Source organism: Sciurus carolinensis, chromosome 9 (genome assembly GCF_902686445.1).
Source record: "Sciurus carolinensis chromosome 9, mSciCar1.2, whole genome shotgun sequence".
NCBI classification, from domain to species: Eukaryota; Metazoa; Chordata; class Mammalia; order Rodentia; family Sciuridae; genus Sciurus; species Sciurus carolinensis.
Genome location: NC_062221.1, coordinates 2,313,599 through 2,327,004, shown reverse-complemented (window position 1 = coordinate 2,327,004; position 13,406 = coordinate 2,313,599).

The following is a 13,406-nucleotide window of genomic DNA, read 5'->3' as shown; positions in this document are numbered from 1 at the left end:
TAAACTGAATGCTTTTCCTTTGCCACAGTGATTGGCTCTGAGATGAGCATGTGATTTGAACCCCAGGAAGATATTTCTGGAATAAGATTTATATTCTGGACTTTCTGGAAATTTTAAGCTCTGTTTCTGCTGGGATTGGCTAACTTTAAGAATCTTAGAAGCTTGGCTGGGCATAGGGGCACATACCTGTAATCTCAATGGCTTGGGAGGCTGAGACAGGAGGATGGCAAGTTCAAAGCCAGATTCTCAGCAACTTAGCAAGACCCTAAGCAACTTTGTGAGACCCTGTCTCTAAATAAAATGTAAAAAGTGCTGGGGATGCAGCTCAGTGGTGAAGTGCCCCTAGATTTAATCCCTGGTGCCCAAAACAAAACAAAAACTATGTAGGCTGAAACTAGGAAGGACCTCTCGATGAGAGGAACAGCAAAAGATTGAGGCCAACAGAGAAGAAGCAGACTTGAGAGAGAGAGAGAGAGAGGGAGAAAAGACAGAGTTCTGCTGGCATCCTTGGAGTCCCTGACTTCAGCTGTACCTGAACCCTGTCTCCCTTTTAATTTACTGAGCCAATCAATTCTTGTTTTTTTTTTTCCCTGAAACTTTTTGAATTAGATTTCTATCATGCACAACCAAAAGAGTCTTTTATATCAGGTAGGACACTTTGGAGGAGGGGGCATATTTCAATTGAAGTGTAAAATATCAAGAAAAACAATATTTCTTCTTATATATAAATTGGCATTTTGTAATAGAAATATAATGCTAACTACATATCTTATTTAAAAAATTTCTACTTACTACATTAAAGAGAAACAGATGAAATGAATTTTAATAAAAATCACACTTAACCCAACATATAAGAAGGTAAGCATTTCAATATGTAGCAATATGGAAAATCACACTGTTTCTACTTTTAAATGTAGACTTCGATTACTTCAAACTGAACTAATTAACAATCCAGTCTTCAACCACACCAGCCACATTTCAAGAGTTCCAGAACTTTAGATGGCTCAGCCCTAAACGGAAGATCTTAGGGTTCAGAGTGAGCAGCCAGCAACCCAGCAGAAATCGAGCCAGCAGTAGAACCTCAGAGCCCGAGGAGGAGGAGATTGGAAAATGATGCAATAAAAAGTTTCAGTAAAAACAATCTGGCAGCTTCGGATCCTCACAGGTCTTCTGGCTTCTCCCTCAAGGTAGAGATGGCTCTTCTAGAATCCTCCCAATGGAGTTAAGGACACACATCAGGTGTTCCAGGGGCAGAAACACCTATTTGTTCAGAGTGTGACATGGGAGAAAGACGTCCTGCCCTGTGTTGCTCTGGGTGTGGTGCTGGGGACTGATCCAGGGACGGTTCGGGTGCCAGGTCTGCACTGTAGCACTGAGCTGGGTGCCCCCGGTGCCCCGGCCCTGCAGCCCCAGCCCAACACCTCACACTGAGCAGGATTCTCTCCCAAAGCATCCATCGCACTTTGCCTGTGATGAAGCTTGGTATACCCTCGTGGCGTTCAGTGGGGTTGAGTTTCTCATTTCTACTTTTAGGTCACCAGACACAGTGGACACTTGGAGTCTAATGTAAGATGCACAGATGATTAAAAACATTTTTATTATGTATGGGTTAACTAGAAGACCAATTCTGATTTGAGACTTATTCAAATAGGAAAAAAAAAAAAAATAAGAGTCTTAGACTCAAGAAAATATACTGTCTATGGTCAATGCCAAAGGGGGAAAGTATGCTTTATTTTCCATAAAGCATTTCAGTTTCTTCCCATTAGCTCCTCAAAAAATTATGTTTAAGGAAACCAGTGAATTATAAAGCACAAATAATTGTCTTTCTAATCTTGGATAATCAATATAAAATAAAACTCTTCAAAATAGTTTGCACATTTTAATCTAACATATTTGAATAACTTCTTGACTAATTTTTTGATTGACACTTCATTTTCTAGTTTTAAAAATGTAAAGTCATTTAAAGATATAACACTTCTCACTCAAGAGCATTCATCACCATGTCAATCAACAGTTATATGAATTATAAGAGTCTTAGTATTGTCTTAACAAATGAATCATGCTCACCAAAAACATTTTTGCAAGAAACACCCTTTTCTGTAAGAACGTTTCCAGCCTGTGAGAAGAAACGTTCTATACAGCTGGTGAAATGTGTTTTCTTTCTGCCCACTGACTGAGGGCTCTGTTTGTTATTTCTATACTGAAACAAAGGAAGGATATGTTCTCCTTCAACAGCATGCAACCTCTACAGCACAGGAACGTGTTTCAGAGTGGGGTCAGGTCAGGGAAGACGTCTCCAGAGGGAAGTGCCTGGGGAGGGGCCACACCGAGCCCTGGAGAAGGCAATGCAGTGGCCACAGCTGGAGGCCACGGCCAGGCAGAGCTGCTGGGGACGCTGCAGCTGCCGTGGTGCAGGAACTCCAAAGAACAGCAGAGCTCTGGGCGGTGGAGGCTCTCCTACGGGAACACACGGGCTTCTTCATTGCTCTTACTTTGTTTGTTCAGGGTTGTGATGAGATCCATACTTAGAAATACAGGGACTCCTAGTTTGTGGGACTGTAAACATCAAAAAGAGAAGCGCTATTCCTTAGGGGGTGGGGCCCTGATCTCTGTGTTGTGGACGCAGCTGTTTTTCTCAAAGAACTAATCCTGTTCAGTATCAGAAGGTGAATCCTGAGGGTCAAGGGCAAGTGCAGACACTCATCTGGTCACCACCAACAGCCTTTGGTGGTCATATTGGATAGCTTTACAACGTGCCATTTTGTTGTAAAACATTTAGAAATTGGGCCTTAATGCGTCCTCTTCTTCCCAGAAGCCAATTACCAGCAGTTACACAGCTTTTAAAAGGCTTCAAATGAAGTCACTTATGGTTCACAGTGACTGAAAATTCACAAAAACTTCAGAGCTCAAACCCTTGGCAAACCCTAGGGAAACTAAATGCTTATTCTGCATCAGGTTGGTTTGCAAGATTTCTTGAGTTTCAGGATACAAAACACTTTGGCTTCCTGGAAGTATTTTTTTGGGAGTATACACACACCCATATTCATATAAGTACTTAGATACAAACCATGCATATATAAATTTTTGGTAGGTGTGAGTTGTATAAGTAATACGCAATCATCATAAAAGTTTGGAAAATATGGAAAAACTGTAAGAAAGACAAGAAAGACCACTATTGCAGTCGGCTTGGGATTATTACTATTCAATTTGGTTGTTCATCCATCTAGATTTCTATATCTGTCTTCTATCTAGATCATTTTTAAACATGAGATTATATAAAATAGAGCAGAATGCTATATAATTGACTTTTTATTCATATTATTCACAGACTGGAAAATACATTATAACAGAGCTACCAGAAATTTGATAACACTTCAGAGTTCTTACTTGTGGGTGGGGTGGGGGTGTAGCTCAGTGGTAGAGAGCTTGCCCAACAAGCTCAAGGTTCTGGGTTCAAATCCCTAGCAATGAAAAAAAGAAAAAACAGTCACAACATTTCCAAATGTTTGAACAGTAGCACATATTCTTACAGATGATACATATTTAGACTACTTAATGCTGTGGATGTGATTTGAATAACTTTGATTAAAATCTATGACTCCTAAGTTTAGACGTAAATCGTTCAACAAGCCAAATTTGTATGCTTCTGCTGATTACTCTACGTTCAAAGCAATTTTAAGTACCACAGCTTCTGCCATTCACACACACACACACACAATCTGCTGCAGACCAGTATACGCCACGGCTTGCAAGAGGCAGTCTTGAAAATAGGTAATTATGCGATGTCGGGCATTAAGTGGGAGTGGTTCTTACTCTCTAGGTGAGAGACGTGCATCAATAATTTCCTTCCACAAAACCTTGAAAGCCTTCTAGAAAGAGATGAGATGTGGAGAAAGTCTTTAAAGAAGGATCTACAATACTGCAGGAAGTTAGTTGGGCAGATGAAGACTTCGGAGGATTGGGGGGGTCATAATTTAAGAAATATCCAAGCCAGGTGTGGTGGTGCACACTTGTAATCCAGCAGCTGGTGAGGCTGAGGCAGGAGGATCATGAGTTCAAAGCCAGCCTCAGCAAAAGAGGGTTGCTAAGCAACTCAGTGAGACCCTGTCTCTAAATAAAATACAAAATAGGGATGGGGATGTGGCTCAGTGGTCAAGTGTTCCCGAGTTCAATCCCCAGTACCTGCCCTCCCGACAAAAAAAAGAAATATCCAGGGAACTTAGTACTGAGGACAATTGAGAGGTCAAAATTCACAAAGGAATTTGTCAGAAGCAAGAGAAAATTGTTTAGAAAATGCCCAGTTTCCTTTTAATTTGGAACCAAAATTCTAAATTAAGTTCAGAAAATAATATCACAAACACTGTGTATTCACTATCAGAATGAAAAATTATTAACAATTGGCAACCTCTTCACTAGGGTCAGCTAAAAAATCAAAACTTGAATTACAGGGGTGGTTGAAGAAAGTGTTGGGATATTCTAAAATAGACTAGAAAGGAAAAGGCACCTTTGGGAGAAATGAAGACTATGTCATACAAATGACACGCTCTTAAAAATCTTTTAGAATAAATGACTCATTGAAATTATTTAAAATTGCAGATACTCATCAAAGAGAAGACGTTAACTATGACATGATTTAACATGTTCTAAGTAATTTAGTTTCCACAGTCATTTGATTATAACTCTTTAACTAATTAATTTCAGAAATACAGACAGACTCTGAGTTTTATTGGGATGTGATTCAGAAGTTTATGTTAGTTGTGTAAATTTGCTCCCCTGTAGTTAGAAGATTATACTTTTTTGTTTTTTTAACTTTCCTAACTGGCTCATGAAAGTCTAACACACCGCAGAGCCAAAATCAACAGCCCCTTTAAGACCTCTCACGTGGCAGACCCTGTAAGTAGTGATTGCCGGCTTCGTTAGATATCATAGTGGTACGGTGACTATGTTTAAACTACACAGCCTTCTATGTTTTTCTATTATTTTATTATATTTTACATATAAATATATGGTTTTACATTATATATACATATATATATTCCTGTTAATTTTTTATAGTTTCATCTTATCACAAACTTTGCGACGTAAAACAGTACAATGATCTTCAGTTATGATCTTCAGTTTCTGTGGACATGAATTTCACATAACATTGCTGAGTGTTCTGTTCAGGGTCTTATATTGCTGAAAGCAAGGCACCAGACAGGACTGCTCTTCCCTTTTGAAACTTACTTGTTCACTTGTATGAACTTGGACACAGGATGAGGTAGCCCCACTTTATTACTTGTTTTTGACCAGGGCTGCTCTCACCTCCTAGAGGCCATGTTCCTCCCCCCCGACCCACCCCCCCGTCCCTCCATCTTCCTGTTGGTGATGAAGAACATCTTTCATGTCAAGTCCCTCTCAGGTGTCCAATCTCCAACTTCCTCTGTCTCTGATCTCTAGACTAGATTTAAAGTATCCACATGTTTAGATAAGTCCCACCCAAATAATCTTCTTCTGTTAAGGTCATTGACTTAAGATCTTAATCACTTTTGCAAAAGCAAAAGTGCCTGGCCTCATGCATGCCAGGCAAGCACTCTACTACACAGCCACGACCCCAGCCCTTGCAAAAGTAATAACAAGTAAATTGATATTTGGTTGAACAATGGAGAAGAGGGGGGTACACCAATCCTCAGAAATCTAGGCCTCCCCCTTAAAATTCTGCCTGGCCCAGACCTTATGTTAAAGACACATGCTGACATGCATATGCATAGGCATAGAGTACCGTATGCAGGGCATTTGCACTGACCCAGAAACACATGCAGTGAACAGTAGATGTGGTAAATTTGAAAAGACAGTAAGATTGGTTGAAACTGAATGAAGCATATTTGGGGGTTTATTTTCCTATTCATTCTGTTTCTTTTATATTTGAAATTGTTAACTGAAAAGATAAATAAGTTATAAATAAAGAAGCCGCCTCTCAACCTGAACCCTGAACCCTAGCCCTCTGCTTCCATTAATCAGTAGAGCCATTAAGTCTAAACTCAAAATCTTTCTTTCCGTTGGTTCCCATTCTTTTGAGTCAGTCCCTCCTGCAGTCATTCCTCAGTTCTTGCGGGCCACGGGGAAATTGGGATGGAGTGGCTCTCAAGTCACATCTGGGATATACAGCATGGAAAATGTTGGTGTGTGAACCAAGACTAGAGCACTTTCCATGCTGAAGGGGAGAGTGTGAGACAGAGATCTCTGGACAACTTGATCGAGTGGTCCCTGGGAAGGGCGAGAAAGGAAAGGAAATGAGAAGGCGTGCAAAAGAGGAGCTGTCGCCCGCAGAGAGCAATAAATCTGCAAGGAGGGATGGGGTGAGGAGATCATCATGACATCACCCTCAATGTAAGGTGTAGTGGCGACCAAGGTATCGCAGACAAGCAAACCAGAGGTCAAAATATTCACACAGTTTTAAAATATCACCCCCCCCAGATCATTTTAAAATTTTAAATGTAAAATGAAACTTTATTACAGGGAGATCTTGAAATCACTATTTAATGGAGAGATCTAATTTAGGATCAACAATAGGGAGCAATGCAACTTTTTGTGATTCCTAGTTAATGCAAGAAGAGTTACACAGTGTCACTGATCTATGTCACCTGTCCTCATTAGGAGGTGTGTTCCAAAACATGTGAGATGAAGCATCAGGTGATGGATCCGAAAGTTCAGCATGAACACATACGGACTTGTGCATCATCAGGAAGAAAGAACAAAACACTGTGGAAATGCAACTTGGTGAAGATTCCATGTGTTCATTACTATTTCAACTTTTCTAGGTTTAACATTTAAAAGAAAAATCACATGACCTTTTTTGACTTTAGTTTTGCAAGTATAAAATGAGAAAGTTTGGGGTAAACTACCTTTAAATACTTACTAATTATATGTAAAGTGGAGCACAGGGAAGGCAATGGTCGAATTAGTCAAGAATTTGGTAAAATAGACAAGAGAATAACAGATGTGACCTGTCAACACACACGGGTGGTTTGTTTGAAACAGTTCTGTAAACAGCACACAGTCCTCTGCCTTGCACATAATCAGTTTAGTTTACTTGTGATGGAATTGAGCTAAAATACTTGGTGGCTCTTTCAAACTTTCGTAGAAACTCCTTAATATAACTGGAAACCCAATTGTACACATTTTGGGAATAATACTTGCATATATGGTGGAAATATACAAGAGGCCTATTCATTTCACATTCATAGACTTTTTTGAGAACAATAAAAAAATTATCAAAGTGAACACTTCAATAACTATGAAAGGTTATGGAAAAATTTTAAAACTCTAAATGATTTGTATATTCAATACATTGTTCTATAGGTTATATTCTTTTATCATATTATTTATTTTATCATATTTGTATTTATTGTATCATTTGAGTACTAAGCAGATTATCATCTACTTTTATTTCTTAAGGAAATGATTTCTAATTTTTTATTCAACACATAGTGAATTGGAAAATATTAACAATTCTCAACTGGTAAGTATTGACCAAAAGTCAAGTTATGTTTGCTATTAGGCAGCAAGACTGAGGACTAAAAATATGTCAAAATCTATTTCATGTGTAAGAATTTAAGCTGTGTTAATTGAAAATTCCAAATGTATACAAAGAAACTCAATAAAACTTACTGAATTTTTGCTGAATCATGTTCTTTCTTTACAGCAACATAAAATATTGTTTGGTTTGAAGGATAATAAGAAAGAAGGGTCTTCAGTTAGAAAACTTAGAACATCAAAATACATTTCTTAAATGATTGCCTGCCTGTGTTGTATTAGTAAGTCATTTTATGAATAAATGATTTTAATATCCCTTTCCTTTATTAGTTTATTTACATTAGAATATTTTATTAAAATCATCATGAATTCAAATTTCTCATAATTTTCTGTTTAAAATGATTTTTGCTTAAAATTATGTGGAAATAGAAAAAATAAGAAACATTTCTATGGTTCAGTTTTTTCTCTATTTTACTAAAAAAAATAATGATGAATAAAAGCAAAACTAACATAATAGATTGCTATATTTTGGTAAAGTTGTAGATAAAGCATCAGTATTGAAAAATTTGTCCAGCATATAATAGAAAATAGAAAGAAGAAATACTTTGTTAGAATGAAAATAAGTTTTGTTTTCCATTTAAGCTCTCACAGATTCTTCATAATTAGTCCAGGCATCTTTCAGCTTGAGCACATACTGTATATAGATTTTCTTGAAAAGCAAGGATGTCACAATCTATGAACCTATGTCTTGGTTTGGTAAAACCATAGTTTTTTCTCCCTTGAAAACATCTGGGATGGTTAATCTCCTGTGCCAACTGGAGTGGGCTGAGGCGTTCCCAGATGGGTGCCCAAACAGTACTTCTGGTGTATCTGGCAGGGTGTTTCCAGAGGAGACTGAGATTGGATCAGTAGACTGAGTCCTGAGCACCCTCCCTCACCAGTGTGGATGGAAGTCACCCAACTCTTGAGTGCCCAGAGCACAAAGGCAGAGGGAGAGAGGGCAGGTCCTCTCCCTGTGATGGACATTGTCCTCCTTGCCTTGGCAATGCAACTCCGCCCACCTGGCTCTCCTGGGTCTCCTGCATGCAGAGAGCCTATCACGGGCCCTCTGAGCCTTTGCATCACACGAGCCAATTCCCATGATAAACCTCTGGGCACAGCCTGTTGATTCCTTTCCTAGGCACCCTGAGTAAACATTGCCCATACTTATGGATAAATGACTTTTATAGGGGCTGGGGAGATAGCTCAGTTGGTAAAGTGCTTGCCTTGTAAGCACAAGGCCCTGGGTTTGATCCCCAGTACCCCCCCCAAAAAGACTTTTATAAACTTTGATCACAATGACATATTTTGAAATTATTCTTTTTCTTGTAAAATACTAATGCAAATTTATTCAGAAATAAAAATAAGTGAATTCTCCTTTGTTGTGTATTAATAATACTTCCCTTTCACCTCACCCTTAGCATTAGGATGGTGACAGCTGCATTTCAACCTATTGCAATGTTCATGGCACGACATAATTTACATTATACACATGCATTCACATACACACACACATTTAATAGATACTTGCTTAATAAGTGAGTCAGGGCATGAACTGTCTTATTGTTTAGTAGGTTTCCCAGATTTTAGTATCATGTTTCTTCCCATTTCTCCCTTTTCCTAATGTTTAATTTATTACCAATTTCAAAATTGGCAAAACTTGGCAGTTTCTGCTACTAAAACATTAGCCCTCATTCACAATAACAGAATGTGTTTAACAGTGCTTAAGCAAACAATGAGGAAGAGACACTCATTCTACCCTCTGTCCACTCACATGCCAAATTCACATCTTTGTTGGAGTGACTTGCATCTGTTTTACTTTAGCTTGGTCAAAAAAACAATAAAATCTTGAACCGTACCCAAGAGACTGAAATGTGAGAGCATTGTGCACTGCCATCAAGCACAATCCTGGGAGATGGTTACCAGCAGGCCCTATGCCTGACACCGGGAGACAGGCAGGTGAACCCCTGCACTCCCGGGCCCTACAGAGCTCCAACCCACAGAATCTCCTCCTGAGCAAGATCATTCATAGTTTCCTAACTCCTTCCAGGCAATTTTCCAAATAGTCTAAGCATACTGCCACATTAGAGCTGCTGGAGATTTGAAGTTGGAAAACCACTGAGTATTTCATCCTGAAATATGCTGCAGAAGGGTCTTTACTGTGTATCTGAATAAGTTATGAATTTTACTTTTAAAGGCATTTTGCAATATGTGGTTCTTTGTACTTGAAAGATGTGCACCATGCAACAGTATTAAACTGTGAGAGTCCTTGAGTGAATGTTTACCTCAATAGCAGAAATCATTCAGGCATTTTTGCTCTATGACCCGTACTGTATCCTAATTTTTCACTTTAGAATAATTTTTTAGTTGAATTGTATTATAAAGATGGGAACAACATTATAAAAGCACTGATACAACGTAATCCTTGCCACATTTTCATTCCATAAAAATCTGTGAATTTTCTGATTCAAACAGAACCAAGGTGCTATGTTGTATGTTCACTAATGCCGCATGATGATGATTCTATTGAGATCAATAGTTCTATAGTTTGTATCTTCTGGGTTAAAAAGTTTGATCATTTTTGCCCAAGTGGATCTGTGCTTTCAGAATTGTAAGAAGTAAGAACAGCCAAACTTCATAGTCACATTTAAAACCAGGTTTGAAGAATACTTCATACAAAAACCTGTCAATAACTTGAGTTAAATTGAGAACTTAAAGACACAGTTAACTTCTAGAAGAGGAGGCAAGGTCAACCAATGGAGAGTTTCCTGTCTTAATTATCTTAAAATGAATTATGACAAAAATCTCAATAATGTCAGACTTTTATTTCCACTGGCATTTAAAATTCACTCTCACGGCAGCCTGGATTTGCAGGTACCACCACTAGTAATTAGAACCATGAATGGACAGGTATTTTGGTCAGCTTTTTTGCCGCTATAACTAAAAGACCTGAGGAAAACAGTTTTAGAGGAGGAAATGTTTATCTGGGGGCTCCCAGGTTCAGAGGTCTCAGTCCGTAGACAGCTGGCTCCACTCCTCGGGGCTTGAGATGTTCACATCATGGCGGGACAGTGTGGCACAGGGAAGCTGCTCACATAATGATCAAGAAGCAGAGACTCCGCTTGCCAGAAACAAAATGTATTTCCCAAAGGCACGACCCCAATGCCCACCTCCTCCAGCCACACCCTACCTGCCTTCAGTTACCACTCAATTAATCCCATCAGGGGACTAACGCAAATTTGATCCAATCACTGATTGGATTAAGGGTCTCATAACCCACTCATTTCTCCTCTAAATCTTCTTGCACTGTCTCACACGTGAGCTTTTGGGGGACACCTCACATCCAAACCATAACAACAGGATTTAATTATGTCTTTGCATCATCTCCATCTGATTCTCCATCTCAAGTACAAACACATCTTGTCCCCAAAGTCATTCATATATTCATCAAAATCTTAGATCAAGAATATTTTAGGTTTTCCTGAGAAGAGAGAAAGGCAACGGTTTAAGAGGAGGTAACCAGCTATTCAGGGATGGTGTGCTTTGCACACTTGCGAGCACAGGGCCAGCCAGGATCGTGCGTGCTAAAGGGTCTGAAGAGAAACCCAAGCAGAACTGAACGTCTGTGTGGAAACCTGGGCATTTCTGCTTCTGACCAAGAAGCAGCAACAGGGTTTATAACGAACCCTCCTTCACACACAGGGAGAAAACTAGGCAAAGTGGGGAGCATTTCTGTTTCCAGAGCTGAACTGCAGGCAGAGTAGATGGACAGTCACTGAGGGAATCAACAAATGAATTGTGGCTTAAAATAAGCCAGGTAGTCACTGAATTGGAGAGATGGTCACCCAGGGCAAGGAGGTGCCACTGAACGAAGCACCTGAGGTAAAGAGGCCAGGTGGAGAACCACCCCAACACCTGACTAGGAATCCCTGAGGTAAAGAGGCCAGGTGGAGAATGACCCCAGCACCTGACTAGGAATCCCTGTGCCTCTCTGGCTGCTTACCGCATACCCAGGGGCACACAGAAACCCCTTGAGCCTCACATCGTCTAGGAAGAGAGACATTAGGTGGGAGTTTTACTTGAATGCACAGAACTCACAGGAGCTGGAGGCTGCGTGTTCCCAGCAGGCTGAGCAGAGAGCCTCGTGGAGTACGCAGGGTGCTCAGCAAGGCCCACAGCGAGGAGCAAAGGGAGCCCGGAGCAGCGCTTATTCTGGATCTTCCCTGAAATGACTTAACGAGAAGCCTAAAAGATCAACGCCCTAAAACAAGGCCATCGTCTAATGACCTTTAAAGACATGAAACTAAATCTGGCACCCCGTCACCTAAAATCTTCAATATTTGGCACCCAGCAAAGAATTACTGGATGTATAAAAGATTAAAAACTTGTAACCGACTTAGAGAAAAACCACTCAATAGAGGCAGTTGAATCAAAAAGTTGGTCTGCAACAGGGAACTTAAAAGATCTGTTATCAATATGTCGCCTATCCTCAAGGATAGAAAGGAAGATATGAACCAGTAAAAACATGAATGGTATAAAAGAGAAGAAACAGAAGCTGTAGAGATGAAAATCAAATCTTAAGTGAGAATTTCACTTGATAAAGTCAAAAGAAGTAATTCATTTCAGTAAATATGAAGGCATGGCAATAGAAGCCATTCAGAATGAGGCACAGAGAAAATAAGCACAGAAAAAGAAAACTTCAGTGACCTCAGGGACAATATGAAGCAGTTTACTTCACAGGTAATTAGAGACCCAGAATGAGAGGAGTGAGGGGAAGGGGCAGAACTCACGGACAAAGTTCTTGCACTTGTTGAAAACTAGAGACCTACAGATCAAGAAAGCTTGCAGTTCCTGAGCAAAATAAGTCCCAACAGAACTATCCTAACAATCATAAACTAACTGTTGGAAATTGCTGGGCTGAGATTGGAGATGGATGTGGAGACTGAAGGAGGTGAAGTCAGGGACGTGGCTCAGATGAGCCCCAGATAACTGAAGCGTACATGGCAGGCATGAATTCTTATCTCTGACTTTAATCACTGGCAAAGTGTTTTGGTCTGGCACTAAAAGTAAAGAATAACAAAAAGTAAAATGAATGCTGTGCTGTAGACACTGTCACAGGAAAGTGTTTAGCAGCTTTTTAGCATGAAGACGTTGGGTACTAACTCTTGCTGTGCAAACAGAAATATGTTTACGAGCAAGACAGGAATCCACACCTTCATGCACCGAGCATTCACTGAGAACCTCCTGTGATCCCAGCCTTTTGGAGGGAGAGTATATGGTGTCATCACGTAAAGTACTGAAGGAACACTCACCACTATTTAAGCTATGCCCATAGCGGCTCCCTACTTTAGAGATTCTTGGTTGGTGTGCAAGTAAACTGAATTGTGCTTTACCTGGGAAAAATTCACACATAATAATCTCTAAACTCCTCCCACAAATGCTTGTAGCAGTCGTAAAGTCATCCTTACATCAGAGTTCCAAGATTTTAGAATTTTGATTCAACCAAGACTCTCCTTTCCCCTGTGGAAGATACTGGGTATATTATCCTAGAATCCAAAGGGTCCAGTTTGAAAGGGACCTTAGAAATCATCTAGTATGATGGCTCTCAAGCGGCCACGGTGGTCGCTCCGGAGGTGGCGAGGCAGCCTGAGTGCCGTGGAGACACCATGGGGTAGGGCTCTCTTCTTACTCCTTCTCCCTTTCCTCTCAACGTGCAACCACTGAACAAGAAGGACCAAGTCAGGGGCACAGGTTTTCCTAGGCCACTGGGTAGCATTCTTTCCTGACCCAAAGGGATCCACCATGAATAACACCTACCTTAATTCACTACTATCCCATGCTATTTTGTGTAA